This window comes from Gorilla gorilla, chromosome 3 (genome assembly GCF_029281585.2).
Source record: "Gorilla gorilla gorilla isolate KB3781 chromosome 3, NHGRI_mGorGor1-v2.1_pri, whole genome shotgun sequence".
NCBI classification, from domain to species: Eukaryota; Metazoa; Chordata; class Mammalia; order Primates; family Hominidae; genus Gorilla; species Gorilla gorilla.
In genome coordinates, this window is record NC_073227.2 from 87,331,856 (window position 1) to 87,357,330 (window position 25,475).

The window sequence follows — 25,475 nt, forward strand, 5'->3', positions numbered from 1 at the left end:
AATATCAAATGTCACCAAATATATACTATATACTGTACATAAAATATGAAAGTACACCAAATATATATTATGTACTGTACATAAAATATAAAATTTCACCAAATATATATTATACACTGTACATAAAATATCAAATGTCACCAAATATATACTATATACGGTAAATAAAATATGAAAGTACACCAAATATATATTATATACTGTACATAAAATATAAAATTTCACCAAATCTATAGTATATACTGTACATAAAATATCAAATTTCAAGAAACATATCTTATTTATTGTATATAAAATATCAAATGTCAACAAATATATACTATATACTGTACATAAAATATGAAAGTACACCAAATATATATTATATTCTGTACATAAAATATCAAATTTCAACAAATATATATTATACACTGTACATAAAATATCAAATGTCACCAAATATATACTATATACTGGACATAAAATATGAAAGTACACCAAATATATATTATGTACTGTACATAAAATATAAAATTTCACCAAATATATATTATACACTGTACATAAAATATCAAATGTCACCAAATATATACTATATACGGTAAATAAAATATGAAAGTACACCAAATATATATTATATACTGTACATAAAATATCAAATTTCAACAAATATATATTATATACTGTACATAAAATATCAAATTTCACCAAATATATATTATATACTGTATATAAAATATCAAATTTCACCAAATATATATTATATACTGTACCTATAATATAAATTTCACCAAACATATAGTATATACTGTACATAAAATATCAAATTTCAAGAATAATATCTTATTTATTGTATATAAAATATCAAATGTCACCAAATATATACTATATACTGTACATAAAATATGAAAGTACACCAAATATATATTATATACTGTACATAAAATATAAAATTTCAAAAAATATATATTATATACTGTACTTAAGATATCAAATTTCAACAAATATATATTATATACTGTATATAAAATGTCAAAAGTCACCTAATATATACTATATACTGTACATAAAATATGAAAGTACACCAAATATATATTATATACTGTACATAAAATATAAAATTTCACCAAATATATATTATACACTGTACATAAAATATCAAATGTCACCAAATATATACTATATACTGTACATAAAATATGAAAGTACACCAAATATATATTATATACTGTACATAAAATATAAAATTTCACCAAATCTATAGTATATACTGTACATAAAATATCAAATTTCAAGAAACATATCTTATTTATTGTATATAAAATATCAAATGTCAACAAATATATACTATATACTGTACATAAAATATGAAAGTACACCAAATATATATTATATTCTGTACATAAAATATCAAATTTCAACAAATATATATTATACACTGTACATAAAATATCAAATGTCACCAAATATATACTATATACTGTACATAAAATATGAAAGTACACCAAATATATATTATATACTGTACATAAAATATAAAATTTCACCAAATATATATTATACACTGTACATAAAATATCAAATGTCACCAAATATATACTATATACTGTACATAAAATATGAAAGTACAACAAATATATATTATATACTGTACATAAAATATAAAATTTCAAAAAATATATATTATATACTGTACTTAAGATATCAAATTTCAACAAATGTATATTATATACTGTATATAAAATGTCAAAAGTCACCTAATATATACTATATACTGTACATAAAATATGAAAGTACACCAAATATATATTATATACTGTACATAAAATATAAAATTTCAAAAAATATATATTATATACTGTACATAAAATATCAAATTTCAACAAATATATATTATATACTGTATATAAAATGTCAAATGTCACCAAATATATACTATATACTGTACACAAAATATGAAAGTACAACAAATATATATTATATACTGTACATAAAATATAAAATTTCAAAAAATATATATTATATACTGTACATAAAATATCAAATGTCACCAAATATATACTATATACTGTACATAAAATATGAAAGTACACCAAATATATATTATATACGGTATATAAAATATAAAATTTCACCAAATATATAGTATATACTGTACATAAAATATCAAATTTCAAGAAACATATATTATTTATTGTATATAAATTATCAAATGTCACCAAATATATACTATATACTGTACATAAAATATGAAAGTACACCAAATATATATTATATACTGTACATAAAATATAAAATTTCACCAAATATATATTATACACTGTACATAAAATATCAAATGTCACCAAATATATACTATATACTGTACATAAAATATGAAAGTACACCAAATATATATTATATACTGTACATAAAATATAAAATTTCACCAAATATATATTATACACTGTACATAAAATATCAAATGTCACCAAATATATACTATATACTGTACATAAATTATGAAAGTAAACCAAATATACATTATATACTGTACATAAAATATAAAATTTCAAAAAATATATATTATATTCTGTACATAAAATACCAAATTTCACCAAATATATATTATATACTGTATATAAAATATCAAATTTTACCAAACATATATTATATACTGTACCTATAATGTCAAATTTCACCAAATATATAGTATATACTGTACATAAAATATCAAATTTCAAGAAACATATCTTATTTATTGTATATAAAATATCAAATGTCACCAAATATATACTATATACTATACACAAAATATGAAGGTACACCAAATATATATTAAGTACTGTACATAAAATATAAAATTTCACCAAATATATATTATACACTGTACATAAAATATCAAATGTCACCAAATATATACTATATACGGTAAATAAAATATGAAAGTACACCAAATATATATTATATACTGTACATAAAATATCAAATTTCAACAAATATATATTATATACTGTACATAAAATATCAAATTTCACCAAATATATATTATATACTGTATATAAAATATCAAATTTCACCAAATATATATTATATACTGTACCTATAATATCAAATTTCACCAAACATATAGTATATACTGTACATAAAATATCAAATTTCAAGAATAATATCTTATTTATTGTATATAAAATATCAAATGTCACCAAATATATACTATATACTGTACATAAAATATGAAAGTACACCAAATATATATTATATACTGTACATAAAATATAAAATTTCAAAAAATATATATTATATACTGTACATAAAATATCAAATTTCAACAAATATATATTATATACTGTATATAAAATGTCAAATGTCACCAAATATATACTATATACTGTACACAAAATATGAAAGTACAACAAATATATATTATATACTGTACATAAAATATAAAATTTCAAAAAATATATATTATATACTGTACATAAAATATCAAATGTCACCAAATATATACTATATACTGTACATAAAATATGAAAGTACACCAAATATATATTATATACGGTATATAAAATATAAAATTTCACCAAATATATAGTATATACTGTACATAAAATATCAAATTTCAAGAAACATATATTATTTATTGTATATAAATTATCAAATGTCACCAAATATATACTATATACTGTACATAAAATATGAAAGTACACCAAATATATATTATATACTGTACATAAAATATAAAATTTCACCAAATATATATTATACACTGTACATAAAATATCAAATGTCACCAAATATATACTATATACTGTACATAAAATATGAAAGTACACCAAATATATATTATATACTGTACATAAAATATAAAATTTCACCAAATATATATTATACACTGTACATAAAATATCAAATGTCACCAAATATATACTATATACTGTACATAAATTATGAAAGTAAACCAAATATACATTATATACTGTACATAAAATATAAAATTTCAAAAAATATATATTATATTCTGTACATAAAATACCAAATTTCACCAAATATATATTATATACTGTATATAAAATATCAAATTTTACCAAACATATATTATATACTGTACCTATAATGTCAAATTTCACCAAATATATAGTATATACTGTACATAAAATATCAAATTTCAAGAAACATATCTTATTTATTGTATATAAAATATCAAATGTCACCAAATATATACTATATACTATACACAAAATATGAAGGTACACCAAATATATATTAAGTACTGTACATAAAATATAAAATTTCACCAAATATATATTATACACTGTACATAAAATATCAAATGTCACCAAATATATACTATATACGGTAAATAAAATATGAAAGTACACCAAATATATATTATATACTGTACATAAAATATCAAATTTCAACAAATATATATTATATACTGTACATAAAATATCAAATTTCACCAAATATATATTATATACTGTATATAAAATATCAAATTTCACCAAATATATATTATATACTGTACCTATAATATCAAATTTCACCAAACATATAGTATATACTGTACATAAAATATCAAATTTCAAGAATAATATCTTATTTATTGTATATAAAATATCAAATGTCACCAAATATATACTATATACTGTACATAAAATATGAAAGTACACCAAATATATATTATATACTGTACATAAAATATAAAATTTCACCAAATATATATTATACACTGTACATAAAATATCAAATGTCACCAAATATATACTATATACTGTACATAAATTATGAAAGTAAACCAAATATACATTATATACTGTACATAAAATATAAAATTTCAAAAAATATATATTATATTCTGTACATAAAATACCAAATTTCACCAAATATATATTATATACTGTATATAAAATATCAAATTTTACCAAACATATATTATATACTGTACCTATAATGTCAAATTTCACCAAATATATAGTATATACTGTACATAAAATATCAAATTTCAAGAAACATATCTTATTTATTGTATATAAAATATCAAATGTCACCAAATATATACTATATACGGTAAATAAAATATGAAAGTACAACAAATATATATTATATACTGTACATAAAATATAAAATTTCAACAAATATATATTATATACTGTACATAAAATATCAAATGTCACCAAATATATACTATATACTGTACATAAAATATGAAAGTACACCAAATATATCTTATATACTGTACATAAAATATAAAATTTCACCAAATCTATAGTATATACTGTACATAAAATATCAAATTTCAAGAAACATATCTTATTTATTGTATATAAAATATCAAATGTCAACAAATATATACTATATACTGTACATAAAATATGAAAGTACACCAAATATATATTATATTCTGTACATAAAATATCAAATTTCAACAAATATATATTATACACTGTACATAAAATATCAAATGTCACCAAATATATACTATATACTGTACATAAAATATGAAAGTACACCAAATATATATTATGTACTGTACATAAAATATAAAATTTCACCAAATATATATTATACACTGTACATAAAATATCAAATGTCACCAAATATATACTATATACGGTAAATAAAATATGAAAGTACACCAAATATATATTATATACTGTACATAAAATATCAAATTTCAACAAATATATATTATATACTGTACATAAAATATCAAATTTCACCAAATATATATTATATACTGTATATAAAATATCAAATTTCACCAAATATATATTATATACTGTACATAAAATATAAAATTTCAAAAAATATATATTATATACTGTACATAAAATATCAAATTTTAACAAATATATATTATATACTGTATATAAAATATCAAATGTCACCAAATATATACTATATACTGTACATAAAATATGAAAGTACACCAAATATATCTTATATACTGTACATAAAATATAAAATTTCACCAAATATATATTATATACTGTACATAAAATATCAAATTTCAACAAATATATATTATATATTGTATATAAAATATCAAATGTCACCAAATATATACTATATACTGTACATAAAATATGAAAGTACACCAAATATATCTTATATACTGTACATAAAATATAAAATTTCACCAAATATATATTATACACTGTATATAAAATATCAAAGGTCACCAAATATATACTATATACTGTACATAAAATATGAAAGTCCACCAAATATATATTATATACGGTATATAAAATATAAAATTTCACCAAATATATAGTATATACTGTACATAAAATATCAAATTTCAAGAAACATATATTATTTATTGTATATAAATTATCAAATGTCACCAAATATATACTATATACTGTACATAAAATATGAAAGTACACCAAATATATATTATATACTGTACATAAAATATAAAATTTCACCAAATATATATTATACACTGTACATAAAATATCAAATGTCACCAAATATATACTATATACTGTACATAAAATATGAAAGTACACCAAATATATATTATATACTGTACATAAAATATAAAATTTCACCAAATATATATTATACACTGTACATAAAATATCAAATGTCACCAAATATATACTATATACTGTACATAAATTATGAAAGTAAACCAAATATACATTATATACTGTACATAAAATATAAAATTTCAAAAAATATATATTATATTCTGTACATAAAATACCAAATTTCACCAAATATATATTATATACTGTATATAAAATATCAAATTTTACCAAACATATATTATATACTGTACCTATAATGTCAAATTTCACCAAATATATAGTATATACTGTACATAAAATATCAAATTTCAAGAAACATATCTTATTTATTGTATATAAAATATCAAATGTCACCAAATATATACTATATACTATACACAAAATATGAAGGTACACCAAATATATATTAAGTACTGTACATAAAATATAAAATTTCACCAAATATATATTATACACTGTACATAAAATATCAAATGTCACCAAATATATACTATATACGGTAAATAAAATATGAAAGTACACCAAATATATATTATATACTGTACATAAAATATCAAATTTCAACAAATATATATTATATACTGTACATAAAATATCAAATTTCACCAAATATATATTATATACTGTATATAAAATATCAAATTTCACCAAATATATATTATATACTGTACCTATAATATCAAATTTCACCAAACATATAGTATATACTGTACATAAAATATCAAATTTCAAGAATAATATCTTATTTATTGTATATAAAATATCAAATGTCACCAAATATATACTATATACTGTACATAAAATATGAAAGTACACCAAATATATATTATATACTGTACATAAAATATAAAATTTCAAAAAATATATATTATATACTGTACATAAAATATCAAATTTCAACAAATATATATTATATACTGTATATAAAATGTCAAATGTCACCAAATATATACTATATACTGTACACAAAATATGAAAGTACAACAAATATATATTATATACTGTACATAAAATATAAAATTTCAAAAAATATATATTATATACTGTACATAAAATATCAAATGTCACCAAATATATACTATATACTGTACATAAAATATGAAAGTACACCAAATATATATTATATACGGTATATAAAATATAAAATTTCACCAAATATATAGTATATACTGTACATAAAATATCAAATTTCAAGAAACATATATTATTTATTGTATATAAATTATCAAATGTCACCAAATATATACTATATACTGTACATAAAATATGAAAGTACACCAAATATATATTATATACTGTACATAAAATATAAAATTTCACCAAATATATATTATACACTGTACATAAAATATCAAATGTCACCAAATATATACTATATACTGTACATAAAATATGAAAGTACACCAAATATATATTATATACTGTACATAAAATATAAAATTTCACCAAATATATATTATACACTGTACATAAAATATCAAATGTCACCAAATATATACTATATACTGTACATAAATTATGAAAGTAAACCAAATATACATTATATACTGTACATAAAATATAAAATTTCAAAAAATATATATTATATTCTGTACATAAAATACCAAATTTCACCAAATATATATTATATACTGTATATAAAATATCAAATTTTACCAAACATATATTATATACTGTACCTATAATGTCAAATTTCACCAAATATATAGTATATACTGTACATAAAATATCAAATTTCAAGAAACATATCTTATTTATTGTATATAAAATATCAAATGTCACCAAATATATACTATATACTATACACAAAATATGAAGGTACACCAAATATATATTAAGTACTGTACATAAAATATAAAATTTCACCAAATATATATTATACACTGTACATAAAATATCAAATGTCACCAAATATATACTATATACGGTAAATAAAATATGAAAGTACACCAAATATATATTATATACTGTACATAAAATATCAAATTTCAACAAATATATATTATATACTGTACATAAAATATCAAATTTCACCAAATATATATTATATACTGTATATAAAATATCAAATTTCACCAAATATATATTATATACTGTACCTATAATATCAAATTTCACCAAACATATAGTATATACTGTACATAAAATATCAAATTTCAAGAATAATATCTTATTTATTGTATATAAAATATCAAATGTCACCAAATATATACTATATACTGTACATAAAATATGAAAGTACACCAAATATATATTATATACTGTACATAAAATATAAAATTTCACCAAATATATATTATACACTGTACATAAAATATCAAATGTCACCAAATATATACTATATACTGTACATAAATTATGAAAGTAAACCAAATATACATTATATACTGTACATAAAATATAAAATTTCAAAAAATATATATTATATTCTGTACATAAAATACCAAATTTCACCAAATATATATTATATACTGTATATAAAATATCAAATTTTACCAAACATATATTATATACTGTACCTATAATGTCAAATTTCACCAAATATATAGTATATACTGTACATAAAATATCAAATTTCAAGAAACATATCTTATTTATTGTATATAAAATATCAAATGTCACCAAATATATACTATATACGGTAAATAAAATATGAAAGTACAACAAATATATATTATATACTGTACATAAAATATAAAATTTCAACAAATATATATTATATACTGTACATAAAATATCAAATGTCACCAAATATATACTATATACTGTACATAAAATATGAAAGTACACCAAATATATCTTATATACTGTACATAAAATATAAAATTTCACCAAATCTATAGTATATACTGTACATAAAATATCAAATTTCAAGAAACATATCTTATTTATTGTATATAAAATATCAAATGTCAACAAATATATACTATATACTGTACATAAAATATGAAAGTACACCAAATATATATTATATTCTGTACATAAAATATCAAATTTCAACAAATATATATTATACACTGTACATAAAATATCAAATGTCACCAAATATATACTATATACTGTACATAAAATATGAAAGTACACCAAATATATATTATGTACTGTACATAAAATATAAAATTTCACCAAATATATATTATACACTGTACATAAAATATCAAATGTCACCAAATATATACTATATACGGTAAATAAAATATGAAAGTACACCAAATATATATTATATACTGTACATAAAATATCAAATTTCAACAAATATATATTATATACTGTACATAAAATATCAAATTTCACCAAATATATATTATATACTGTATATAAAATATCAAATTTCACCAAATATATATTATATACTGTACATAAAATATAAAATTTCAAAAAATATATATTATATACTGTACATAAAATATCAAATTTTAACAAATATATATTATATACTGTATATAAAATATCAAATGTCACCAAATATATACTATATACTGTACATAAAATATGAAAGTACACCAAATATATCTTATATACTGTACATAAAATATAAAATTTCACCAAATATATATTATATACTGTACATAAAATATCAAATTTCAACAAATATATATTATATATTGTATATAAAATATCAAATGTCACCAAATATATACTATATACTGTACATAAAATATGAAAGTACACCAAATATATCTTATATACTGTACATAAAATATAAAATTTCACCAAATATATATTATACACTGTATATAAAATATCAAAGGTCACCAAATATATACTATATACTGTACATAAAATATGAAAGTCCACCAAATATATATTATATACTGTACATAAAATATAAAATTTCAAAAAATATATATTATATACTGTACATAAAATATCAAATTTCACCAAATATATATTATATACTGTATATAAAATATCAAATTTCACCAAACATATATTACATACTGTACCTATAATGTCAAATTTCACCAAATATATAGTATATACTGTACATAAAATATCAAATTTCAAGAAACATATCTTATTTATTGTATATAAAATATCAAATGTCACCAAATATACACTATATACAGTACATAAAATATGAAAGTACACCAAATATATATTATATACTGTACATAAAATATAAAATTTCACCAAATATATATTACACTGTACATAAAATATCAAATGTCACCAAATATATACTATATACTGTACATAAAATATGAAAGTACACCAAATATATATTATATACTGTACATAAAATATAAAATTTCAAAAAATATATATTATATAATGTACATAACATATCAAATTTCAACAAATATATATTATATACTGTATATAAAATGTCAAAAGTCACCAAATATATACTATATACTGTACACAAAATATGAAAGTACACCAAATATATATTATATACTGTACATAAAATATAAAATTTCTAAAAATATATATTATATACTGTACATAAAATATCAAATGTCACCAAATATATACTATATACTGTACATAAAATATGAAAGTACAGCAAATATATCTTATATACTGTACATAAAATATAAAATTTCACCAAATATATAGTATGTACTGTACATAAAATATCAAATTTCAAGAAACATATCTTATTTATTGTATATAAAATATCAAATGTCACCAAATATATACTATATACTGTACATAAAATATGAAAGTACACCAAATATATATTATATACTGTACATAAAATATAAAATTTCACCAAATATATATTATACACTGTACATAAAATATCAAATGTCACCAAATATATACTATATACTGTACATAAAATATGAAAGTACACCAAATATATATTATATACTGTACATAAAGTATGAAATTTCAAAAAGTATATATTATATACTGTACATAAAATATCAAATGTCACCAAATATATACTATATACTGTACATAAAATATGAAAGTACACCAAATATATCTTATATACTGTACATAAAATATAAAATTTCACTAAATATATATTATATACTGTACATAAAATATAAAATTTCACCAAATATATATTATATACTGTACATAAAATATCAAATTTCAACAAATATATATTATATATTGTATATAAAATATCAAATGTCACCAAATATATACTATATACTGTATATTAAATATGAAAGTACACCAAATATATATTATATACTGTACATAAAATATAAAATTTCACCAAATATATATTATACACTGTACATAAAATATCAAATGTCACCAAACATATACTATATACTGTACATAAAATATGAAAGTCCACCAAATATATATTATATACTGTACATAAAATATAAAATTTCAAAAAATAAATATTATATACTGTACATAATATATCAAATTTCACCAAATATATATTATATACTGTATATAAAATATCAACTTTCACCAAACATATATTATATACTGTACCTATAATGTCAAATTTCACCAAATATATAGAATATACTGTACATAATATATCAAATTTCAAGAAACATATCTTATTTATTGTATATAAAATATCAAATGTCACCAAATATACACTATATACTGTACATAAAATATGAAAGTAAACCAAATATATATTATATACTTTACATAAAATATCAAATTTCACCAAATATACATTATACACTGTACATAAAATATCAAATGTCACCAAATATATACTATATACTGTACATAAAATATGAAAGTACACCAAATATATATTATATACTGTACGTAAAATATAAAATTTCAACAAATATATATTATATACTGTACATAAAATATCAAATTTCAACAAATATATATTATATACTGTATATAAAATGTCAAATGTCACCAAATATATACTATATACTGTACACAAAATATGAAAGTACACCAAATATATATTATATACTGTATATAAAATATAAAATTTCAAAAAATATACAATATATACTGTACATAAAATATCAAACGTCACCAAATATATACTATATGCTGTACATAAAATATGAAAGTACACCAAATATATATTATATACGGTATATAAAATATAAAATTTCACCAAATATATATTATATACTATACATAAAATATCAAATTTCAACAAATACATATTATATACTGTACATAAAATATCAAATGTCACCAAATATATACTATATACTGTACATAAAATATGAAAGTACACCAAATATATCTTATATACTGTACATAAAATATAAAATTTCACCAAATATATAGTATATACTGTACATAAAATATCAAATTTCAAGAAACATATATTATTTATTGTATATAAAATATCAAATGTCACCAAATATATACTATATACTGTACATAAAATATGAAAGTACACCAAATATATATTTTATACCGTACATAAAATATAAAATTACACCAAATATATTAAACACTGTACATAAAATATCAAATGTCACCAAATCTATACTATATACTGCACATAAAATATGAAAGTACACCAAATATATATTATATACTGTACATAAAATATAAAATTTCAACAAATATATATTATATACTGTACATAAAATATCAAATTTCACCAAATATAAATTATATACTGTATATAAAATATCAAATTTCACCAAATACATATTATATACTGTACCTATAATATCAAATTTCACCAAACATATAGTATATACTGTTCATAAAATATCAAATTTCAAGAATAATATCTTATTTATTGTATATAAAATATCAAATGTCACCAAATATATTCTATATACTGTACATAAAATATGAAAGTACACCACATATATATTATATACTGTACATAAAATATAAATTTTCACCAAATATATATTATACACTGTACATAAAATATCAAATGTCACCAAATATATACTATATACTGTACATAAAATATGAAAGTACACCAAATATATCTTATATACTGTACATAAAATATAAAATTTCAAAAAATATATATTTTATACTGTACATAAAATATCAAATTTTAACAAATATATATTATATACTGTATATAAAACATCAAATGTCACCAAATATATACTATATACTGTAAATAAAATATGAAAGTACACCAAATATATATTATATACTGTACATAAAATATAAAATTTCACCAAATATATAGTATATACTGTACATAAAATATCAAATTTCAAGAAACATATCTTATTTATTGTATATAAAATATCAAATGTCACCAAATGTATACTATATACTGTACATAAAATATGAAAGTACACCAAATATATATTATATACTGTACATAAAATATAAAATTTCAACAAATATATATTATACACTGTACATAAAATATCAAATGTCACCAAATATATACTATATACTGTACATAAAATATGAAAGTCCACCAAATATATATTATATACTGTACATAAAATATAAAATTTCAAAAAATATATATTATATACTGTACATAAAATATCAAATTTCACCAAGTATATATTATATACTGTATATAAAATATCAAATTTCACCAAACATATATTATATACTGTACCTATAATGTCAAATTTCACCAAATATATAGTATATACTGTACATAAAATATCAAATTTCAAAAAATATATATTATATACTGTACATAAAATACCAAATTTCAACAAATATATATTATATACTGTATATAAAATGTCAAATGTCACCAAATATATACTATATACTGTACACAAAATATGAAAGTACACCAAATATACATTATATACTGTACATAAAATATAAAATTTCAAAAAATAATTATTAGATACTGTACATAAAATATCAAATGTCACCAAATATACACTATATACTGTATATAAAATATGAAAGTACACCAAATATATATTATATACTGTACATAAAATATCAAATTTCACCAAATATATATTATACACTGTACATAAAATATCAAATATCACCAAATATATACTATATACTATACATAAAATATGAAAGTACACCAAATATATTTTATATACTGTACATAAAATATAGAATTTCAAAAAATATATATTATATACTGTACATAAAATATCAAATTTCAACAAATATATATTATATACTGTATATAAAATGTCAAATGTCACCAAATATATACTATATACTGTACACAAAATATGAAAGTACACCAAATATATATTATATACTGTATATAAAATATAAAATTTCAAAAAGTATATAATATATACTGTACATAAAATATCAAATGTCACCATATATATACTATATGCTGTACATAAAATATGAAAGTACACCAAATATATATTATATACGTTATATAAAATATAAAATTTCACCAAATATATATTATATACTATACATAAAATATCAAATTTCAACAAATACATATTATATACTGTACATAAAATATCAAATGTCACCAAATATATACTATATACTGTACATAAAATATGAAAGTACACCAAATATATCTTATATACTGTAGATAAAATATAAAATTTCACCAAATATATAGTATATACTGTACATAAAATATCAAATTTCAAGAAACATATCTTATTTATTGTATATAAAATATCAAATGTCACCAAATATATACTATATACTGTACATAAAATATGAAAGTACACCAAATATATATTATATACCGTACATAAAATATAAAATTACACCAAATATATATTAAACACTGTACATAAAATATCAAATGTCACCAAATCTATACTATATACTGTACATAAAATATGAAAGTACACCAAATATATATTATATACTGTACATAAAATATCAAATTTCAACAAATATATATTATATACTGTACATAAAATATCAAATTTCACCAAATATAAATTATATTCTGTATATAAAATATCAAATTTTCCAAATATATATTATATACTGTACCTATAATATCAAATTTCACCAAACATATAGTATATACTGTTCATAAAATATCAAATTTCAAGAATAATATCTTATTTATTGTATATAAAATATCAAATGTCACCAAATATATTCTATATACTGTACATAAAATATGAAAGTACACCACATATATATTATATACTGTACATAAAATATAAAATTTCACCAAATATATATTATACACTGTACATAAAATATCAAATGTCACCAAATATATACTATATACTGTACATAAAATATGAAAGTACACCAAATATATATTATATACTGTACATAAAATATAAAATTTCAAAAAATATATATTATATACTGTACATAAAATATCAAATTTCAAGAAACATATCTTATTTATTGTATATAAAATATCAAATGTCACCAAATATATACTATATACTGTACATAAAATATGAAAGTACACCAAATATATATTATATACTGTACATAAAATATAAAATTTCAACAAATATATATTATACACTGTATATAAAATATCAAATGTCACCAAATATATACTATATACTGTACATAAAATATGAAAGTCCACCAAATATATATTATATACTGTACATAAAATATAAAATTTCAAAAAATATATATTATATACTGTACATAAAATATCAAATTTCACCAAGTATATATTATATACTGTATATAAAATATCAAATTTCACCAAACATATATTATATACTGTACCTATAATGTCAAATTTCACCAAATATATAGTATATACTGTACATAAAATATCAAATTTCAAAAAATATATATTATATACTGTACATAAAATACCAAATTTCAACAAATATATATTATATACTGTATATAAAATGTCAAATGTCACCAAATATATACTATATACTGTACACAAAATATGAAAGTACACCAAATATATATTATATACTGTACATAAAATATAAAATTTCAAAAAATATATATTATATACTGTACATAAAATATCAAATGTCACCAAATATATACTATATACTGTACATAAAATATGAAAGTACACCAAATATATATTATATACGGTATATAAAACATAAAATTTCACCAAATATATATTATATACTATACATAAAATATCAAATTTCAACAAATATATATTATATACTGTATATAAAATATCAAATCTCACCAAATATATACTATATACTGTACATAAAATATGAAAGTACACCAAATATATCTTATATACTGTACATAAAATATAAAATTTCACCAAATATATAGTATATACTGTACATAAAATATCAAATTTCAAGAAACATATCTTATTTATTGTATATAAAATATCAAATGTCACCAAATATATACTATATACTGTACATAAAATATGAAAGTACACCAAATATATATTATATACTGTACATAAAATATAAAATATCACCAAATATATATTATACACTGTACATAAAATATCAAATGTCATCAAATATATACTATATACTGTACATAAAATATGAAAGTTCACCAAATATATATTATATACTGTACAGAAAATATAAAATTTCACCAAATATATAATATACACAGTACATAAATCAAATGTCACCAAATATATACTACATACTGTAAATAAAATATGAAAGTACACCAAATATATATTATATACTGTACATAAAATATCAAATTTCAACAAATATATATTATACTGTACATAAAATATCAAATTTCACCAAATATATATTATATACTGTATATAAAATATCAAATTTCACCAAATATATATTATATACTGTACCTATAATATCAAATTTCACAAAACATATAGTATATACTGTACATAAAATATCAAATTTCAAGAATAATATCTTATTTATTGTATATAAAATATCAAATGTCACCAAATATATACTATATACTGTACATAATATATGAAAGTACACCAAATATATATTATATACTGTACATAAAATATAAAATTTCAAAAAATATATATTATATACTGTACATAAAATATCAAATTTCACCAAGTATATATTATATACTGTATATAAAATATCAAATTTCACCAAACATATATTATATACTGTACCTATAATGTCAAATTTCACCAAATATATAGTATATACTGTACATAAAATATCAAATTTCAAGAAACATATCTTATTTATTGTATATAAAATATCAAATGTCACCAAATATACACTATATACTGTACATAAAATATGAAAGTACACCAAATATATATTATATACTGTACATAAAATATCAAATTTCACCAAATATATATTATACACTGTACATAAAATATCAAATGTCACCAAATATATACTATATGCTGTACATAAAATATGAAAGTACACCAAATATATATTATATACTGTACTTAAAATATAAAATTATAAAAAAATATATATTATATACTGTACATAATATACCAAATTTCAACAAATATATATTATATACTGTATATAAAATGTCAAATGTCACCAAATATATACTATATACTGTACACAAAATATGAAAGTACACCAAATATATATTATATACTGTACATAAAATATAAAATTTCAAAAAATATATATTATATACTGTACATAAAATATCAAATGTCACCAAATATATACTATATACTGTACATAAAATATGAAAGTACACCAAATATATATTATATACGGTATATAAAACATAAAATTTCACCAAATATATATTATATAGTATACATAAAATATCAAATTTCAACAAATATATATTATATACTGTACATAAAATATCAAATGTCACCAAATATATACTATATACTTTACATAAAATATGAAAGTACACCAAATATATATTATATACTGTACATAAAATATAAAATTTCAAAAAATATATATTATATACTGTACATAAAATATCAAATTTCACCAAGTATATATTATATACTGTATATAAAATATCAAATTTCACCAAACATATATTATATACTGTACCTATAATGTCAAATTTCACCAAATATATAGTATATACTGTACATAAAATATCAAATTTCAAAAAATATATATTATATACTGTACATAAAATACCAAATTTCAACAAATATATATTATATACTGTATATAAAATGTCAAATGTCACCAAATATATACTATATAATGTACATAAAATATGAAAGTACACCAAATATATATTATATACAGTACATAAAATATAAAATTTCAAAAAATATATATTATATACTGTACATAAAATATCAAATTTCAACAAATATATATTATATACTGTATATAAAATGTCAAATGTCACCAAATATATACTATATACTGTACACAAAATATGAAAGTACACCAAATATATATTATATACTGTATATAAAATATAAAATTTCAAAAAATATATAATATATACTGTACATAAAATATCAAATGTCACCAAATATATACTATATGCTGTACATAAAATATGAAAGTACACCAAATATATATTATATATGGTATATAAAATATAAAATTTCACCAAATATATATTATATACTATACATAAAATATCAAATTTCAACAAATACATATTATATACTGTACATAAAATATCAAATGTCACCAAATATATACTATATACTGTACATAAAATATGAAAGTACACCAAATATATCTTATATACTGTACATAAAATATAAAATTTCACCAAATATATAGTATATACTGTACGTAAAATATCAAATTTCAAGAAACATATCTTATTTATTGTACATAAAATATCAAATGTCACCAAATATATACTATGTACTGTACATAAAATATGAAAGTACACCAAATATATATTATATACCGTACATAAAATATAAAATTACACCAAATATATATTAAACACTGTACATAAAATATCAAATGTCACCAAATCTATACTATATACTGCACATAAAATATGAAAGTACACCAAATATATATTATATACTGTACATAAAATATCAAATTTCAACAAATATATATTATATACTGTACATAAAATATCAAATTTCAAAAAATATAAATTATATACTGTATATAAAATATCAAATTTCACCAAATATATATTATATACTGTACCTATAATATCAAATTTCAACAAACATATAGTATATACTGTTCATAAAATATCAAATTTCAAGAATAATATCTTATTTATTGTATATAAAATATCAAATGTCACCAAATATATTCTATATACTGTACATAAAATATGAAAGTACACCACATATATATTATATACTGTACATAAAATATAAAATTTCAACAAATATATATTATACACTGTACATAAAATATCAAATGTCACCAAATATATACTATATACTGTACATAAAATATGAAAGTACACCAAATATATCTTATATACTTTACATAAAATATCAAATTTCGAAAAATATATATTATATACTGTACATAAAATATCAAATTTTAACAAATATATATTATATACTGTATATAAAACATCAAATGTCACAAAATATATACTATATACTGTAAATAAAATATGAAAGTACACCAAATATATATTATATACTGTACATAAAATATAAAATTTCACCAAATATATAGTATATACTGTACATAAAATATCAAATTTCAAGAAACATATCTTATTTATTGTATATAAAATATCAAATGTCACCAAATATATACTATATACTGTACATAAAATATGAAAGTACACCAAATATATATTATATACTGTACATAAAATATAAAATTTCAACAAATATATATTATACACTGTACATAAAATATCAAATGTCACCAAATATATACTATATACTGTACATAAAATATGAAAGTCCACCAAATATATATTATATACTGTACATAAAATATAAAATTTCAAAAAATATATATTATATACTTTACATAAAATATCAAATTTCAACAAGTATATATTATATACTGTATATAAAATATCAAATGTCACCAAACATATATTATATACTGTACCTATAATGTCAAATTTCACCAAATATATAGTATATACTGTACATAAAATATCAAATTTCAAAAAATATATATTATATACTGTACATAAAATACCAAATTTCAACAAATATATATTATATACTGTATATAAAATGTCAAATGTCACCAAATATATACTATATACCGTACACAAAATATGAAAGTACACCAAATATATATTATCTACTGTACATAAAATATAAAATTTCAAAAAATATATATTATATACTGTACATAAAATATCAAATGTCACCAAATATATACTATATACTGTACATAAAATATGAAAGTACACCAAATATATATTATATAAGGTATATAAAACAAAATTTCACCAAATATATATTATATACTATACATAAAATATCAAATTTCAACAAATATATATTATATACTGTACATAAAATATCAAATGTCACCAAATATATACTATATACTGTACATAAAATATGAAAGTACACCAAATATATCTTATATACTGTACATAAAATATAAAATTTCACCAAATATATAGTATATACTGTACATAAAATATCAAATTTCAAGAAACATATCTTATTTATTGTATACAAAATATCAAATGTCACCAAATATATACTACATACTGTAAATAAAATATGAAAGTACACCAAATATATATTATATACTGTACATAAAATATCAAATTTCAACAAATATATATTATACTGTACATAAAATATCAAATTTCACCAAATATACATTATATACTGTATATAAACTATCAAATTTCACCAAATATATATTATATACTGTACCTATAATATCAAATTTCACCAAACATATAGTATATACTGTACATAAAATATCAAATTTCAAGAATAATATCTCATTTATTGTATATAAAATATCAAATGTCACCAAATATATACTATATACTGTACATAAAATATGAAAGTACACCAAATATATCTTATATACTGTACATAAAATATCAAATTTTAACAAATATATATTATATACTGTATATAAAACATCAAATGTCACAAAATATATACTATATACTGTAAATAAAATATGAAAGTACACCAAATATATATTATATACTGTACATAAAATATAAAATTTCACCAAATATATAGTATATACTGTACATAAAATATCAAATTTCAAGAAACATATCTTATTTATTGTATATAAAATATCAAATGTCACCAAATATATACTATATACTGTACATAAAATATGAAAGTACACCAAATATATATTATATACTGTACATAAAATATAAAATTTCAACAAATATATATTATACACTGTACATAAAATATCAAATGTCACCAAATATATACTATATACTGTACATAAAATATGAAAGTCCACCAAATATATATTATATACTGTACATAAAATATAAAATTTCAAAAAATATATATTATATACTTTACATAAAATATCAAATTTCACCAAGTATATATTATATACTGTATATAAAATATCAAATGTCACCAAACATATATTATATACTGTACCTATAATGTCAAATTTCACCAAATATATAGTATATACTGTACATAAAATATAAAATTTCAAAAAATATATATTATATACTGTACATAAAATACCAAATTTCAACAAATATATATTATATACTGTATATAAAATGTCAAATGTCACCAAATATATACTATATACGGTACACAAAATATGAAAGTACACAAAATATATATTATCTACTGTACATAAAATATAAAATTTCAAAAAATATATATTATATACTGTACATAAAATATCAAATGTCACCAAATATATACTATATACTGTACATAAAATATGAAAGTACACCAAATATATATTATATAAGGTATATAAAACAAAATTTCACCAAATATATATTATATACTATACATAAAATATCAAATTTCAACAAATATATATTATATACTGTACATAAAATATCAAATGTCACCAAATATATACTATATACTGTACATAAAATATGAAAGTACACCAAATATATCTTATATACTGTACATAAAATATAAAATTTCACCAAATATATAGTATATACTGTACATAAAATATCAAATTTCAAGAAACATATCTTATTTATTGTATATAAAATATCAAATGTCACCAAATATATACTACATACTGTAAATAAAATATGAGAGTACACCAAATATATATTATATACTGTACATAAAATATCAAATTTCAACAAATATATATTATACTGTAAATAAAATATCAAATTTCACCAAATATATATTATATACTGTATATAAAATATCAAATTTCACCAAATATATATTATATACTGTACCTATAATATCAAATTTCACCAAACATATAGTATATACTGTACATAAAATATCAAATTTCAAGAATAATATCTCATTTATTGTATATAAAATATCAAATGTCACCAAATATATACTATATACTGTATATAAAATATGAAAGTACACCAAATATATATTATATACTGTACATAAAATATAAAATTTCAAAAAATATATATTATATACTGTACATAAAATATCAAATTTCACCAAGTATATATTATATACTGTATATAAAATATCAAATTTCACCAAACATATATTATATACTGTACCTATAATGTCAAATTTCACCAAATATATAGTATATACTGTACATAAAATATCAAATTTCAAGAATCATATCTTATTTATTGTATATAAAATATCAAATGTCACCAAATATACACTATATACTGTACATAAAATATGAAAGTACACCAAATATATATTATATACTGTACATAAAATATCAAATTTCACCAAATATATATTATACACTGTACATAAAATATCAAATGTCACCAAATACATACTATATACTGTACATAAAATATGAAAGTACACCAAATATATATTATATACTGTACATAAAATATAAAATTTCAAAAAATATATATTATATACTGTACATAAAATACCAAATTTCAACAAATATATATTATATACTGTATATAAAATGTCAAATGTCACCAAATATATACTATATACTGTACACAAAATATAAAAGTACACCAAATATATATTATATACTGTACATAAAATATAAAATTTCAAAAAATATATATTATATACTGTACATAAAATATCAAATGTCACCAAATATATACTATATACTGTACATAAAATATGAAAGTACACCAAATATATATTATATACGGTATATAAAACATAAAATTTCACCAAATATATATTATATAGTATACATAAAATATCAAATTTCAACAAATATATATTATATACTGTACATAAAATATCAAATGTCACCAAATATATACTATATACTGTACATAAAATATGAAAGTACACCAAATATATATTATATACTGTACATAAAATATAAAATTTCAAAAAATATATATTATATACTGTACATAAAATATCAAATTTCACCAAGTATATATTATATACTGTATATAAAATATCAAATTTCACCAAACATATATTATATACTGTACCTATAATGTCAAATTTTACCAAATATATAGTATATACTGTACATAAAATATCAAATTTCAAAAAATATATATTATATACTGTACATAAAATACCAAATTTCAACAAATATATATTATATACTGTATATAAAATGTCAAATGTCACCAAATATATACTATATACTGTACACAAAATATGAAAGTACACCAAATATATATTATATACTGTACATAAAATATAAAATTTCAAAAAATATATAATATATACTGTACATAAAATATCAAATGTCACCAAATATATACTATATGCTGTACATAAAATATGAAAGTACACCAAATATATATTATATACGGTATATAAAATATAAAATTACACCAAATATATATTAAACACTGTACATAAAATATCAAATGTCACCAAATCTATACTATATACTGCACATAAAATATGAAAGTACACCAAATATATATTTTATACTGTACATAAAATATCAAATTTCAACAAATATATATTATATACTGTAAATAAAATATCAAATTTCAAAAAATATAAATTATATACTGTATATAAAATATCAAATTTCACCAAATATATATTATATACTGTACCTATAATATCAAATTTCACCAAACATATAGTATATACTGTTCATAAAATATCAAATTTCAAGAATAATATCTTATTTATTGTATATAAAATATCAAATGTCACCAAATATATTCTATATACTGTACATAAAATATGAAAGTACACCACATATATATTATATACTGTACATAAAATATAAAATTTCACCAAATATATATTATACACTGTACATAAAATATCAAATGTCACCAAATATATACTATATACTGTACATAAAATATGAAAGTACACCAAATATATCTTATATACTGTACATAAAATATGAAATTTCAAAAAATATATATTATATACTGTACATAAAATATCAAATTTCACCAAGTATATATTATATACTGTATATAAAACATCAAATGTCACCAAATATATAGTATATACTGTAAATAAAATATGAAAGTACACCAAATATATATTATATACTGTACATAAAATATAAAATTTCACCAAATATATAGTATATACTGTACATAAAATATCAAATTTCAAGAAACATATCTTATTTATTGTATATAAAATATCAAATGTCACCAAATATATACTATATACTGTACATAAAATATGAAAGTACACCAAGTATATATTATATACTGTACATAAAATATAAAATTTCAACAAATATATATTATACACTGTACATAAAATATCAAATGTCACCAAATATATACTATATACTGTACATAAAATATGAAAGTCCACCAAATATATATTATATACTGTACATAAAATATAAAATTTCAAAAAATATATATTATATACTGTACATAAAATATCAAATTTCACCAAGTATATATTATATACTGTATATAAAATATCAAATTTCACCAAACATATATTATATACTGTACCTATAATGTCAAATTTCACCAAATATATAGTATATACTGTACATAAAATATCAAATTTCAAAAAATAAATATTATATACTGTACATAAAATACCAAATTTCAACAAATATATATTATATACTGTATATAAAATGTCAAATGTCACCAAATATATACTATAGACTGTACACAAAATATGAAAGTACACCAAATATATATTATATACTGTACATAAAATATAAAATTTCAAAAAATATATATTATATACTGTACATAAAATATCAAATATCACCAAATATATACTATATACTGTACATA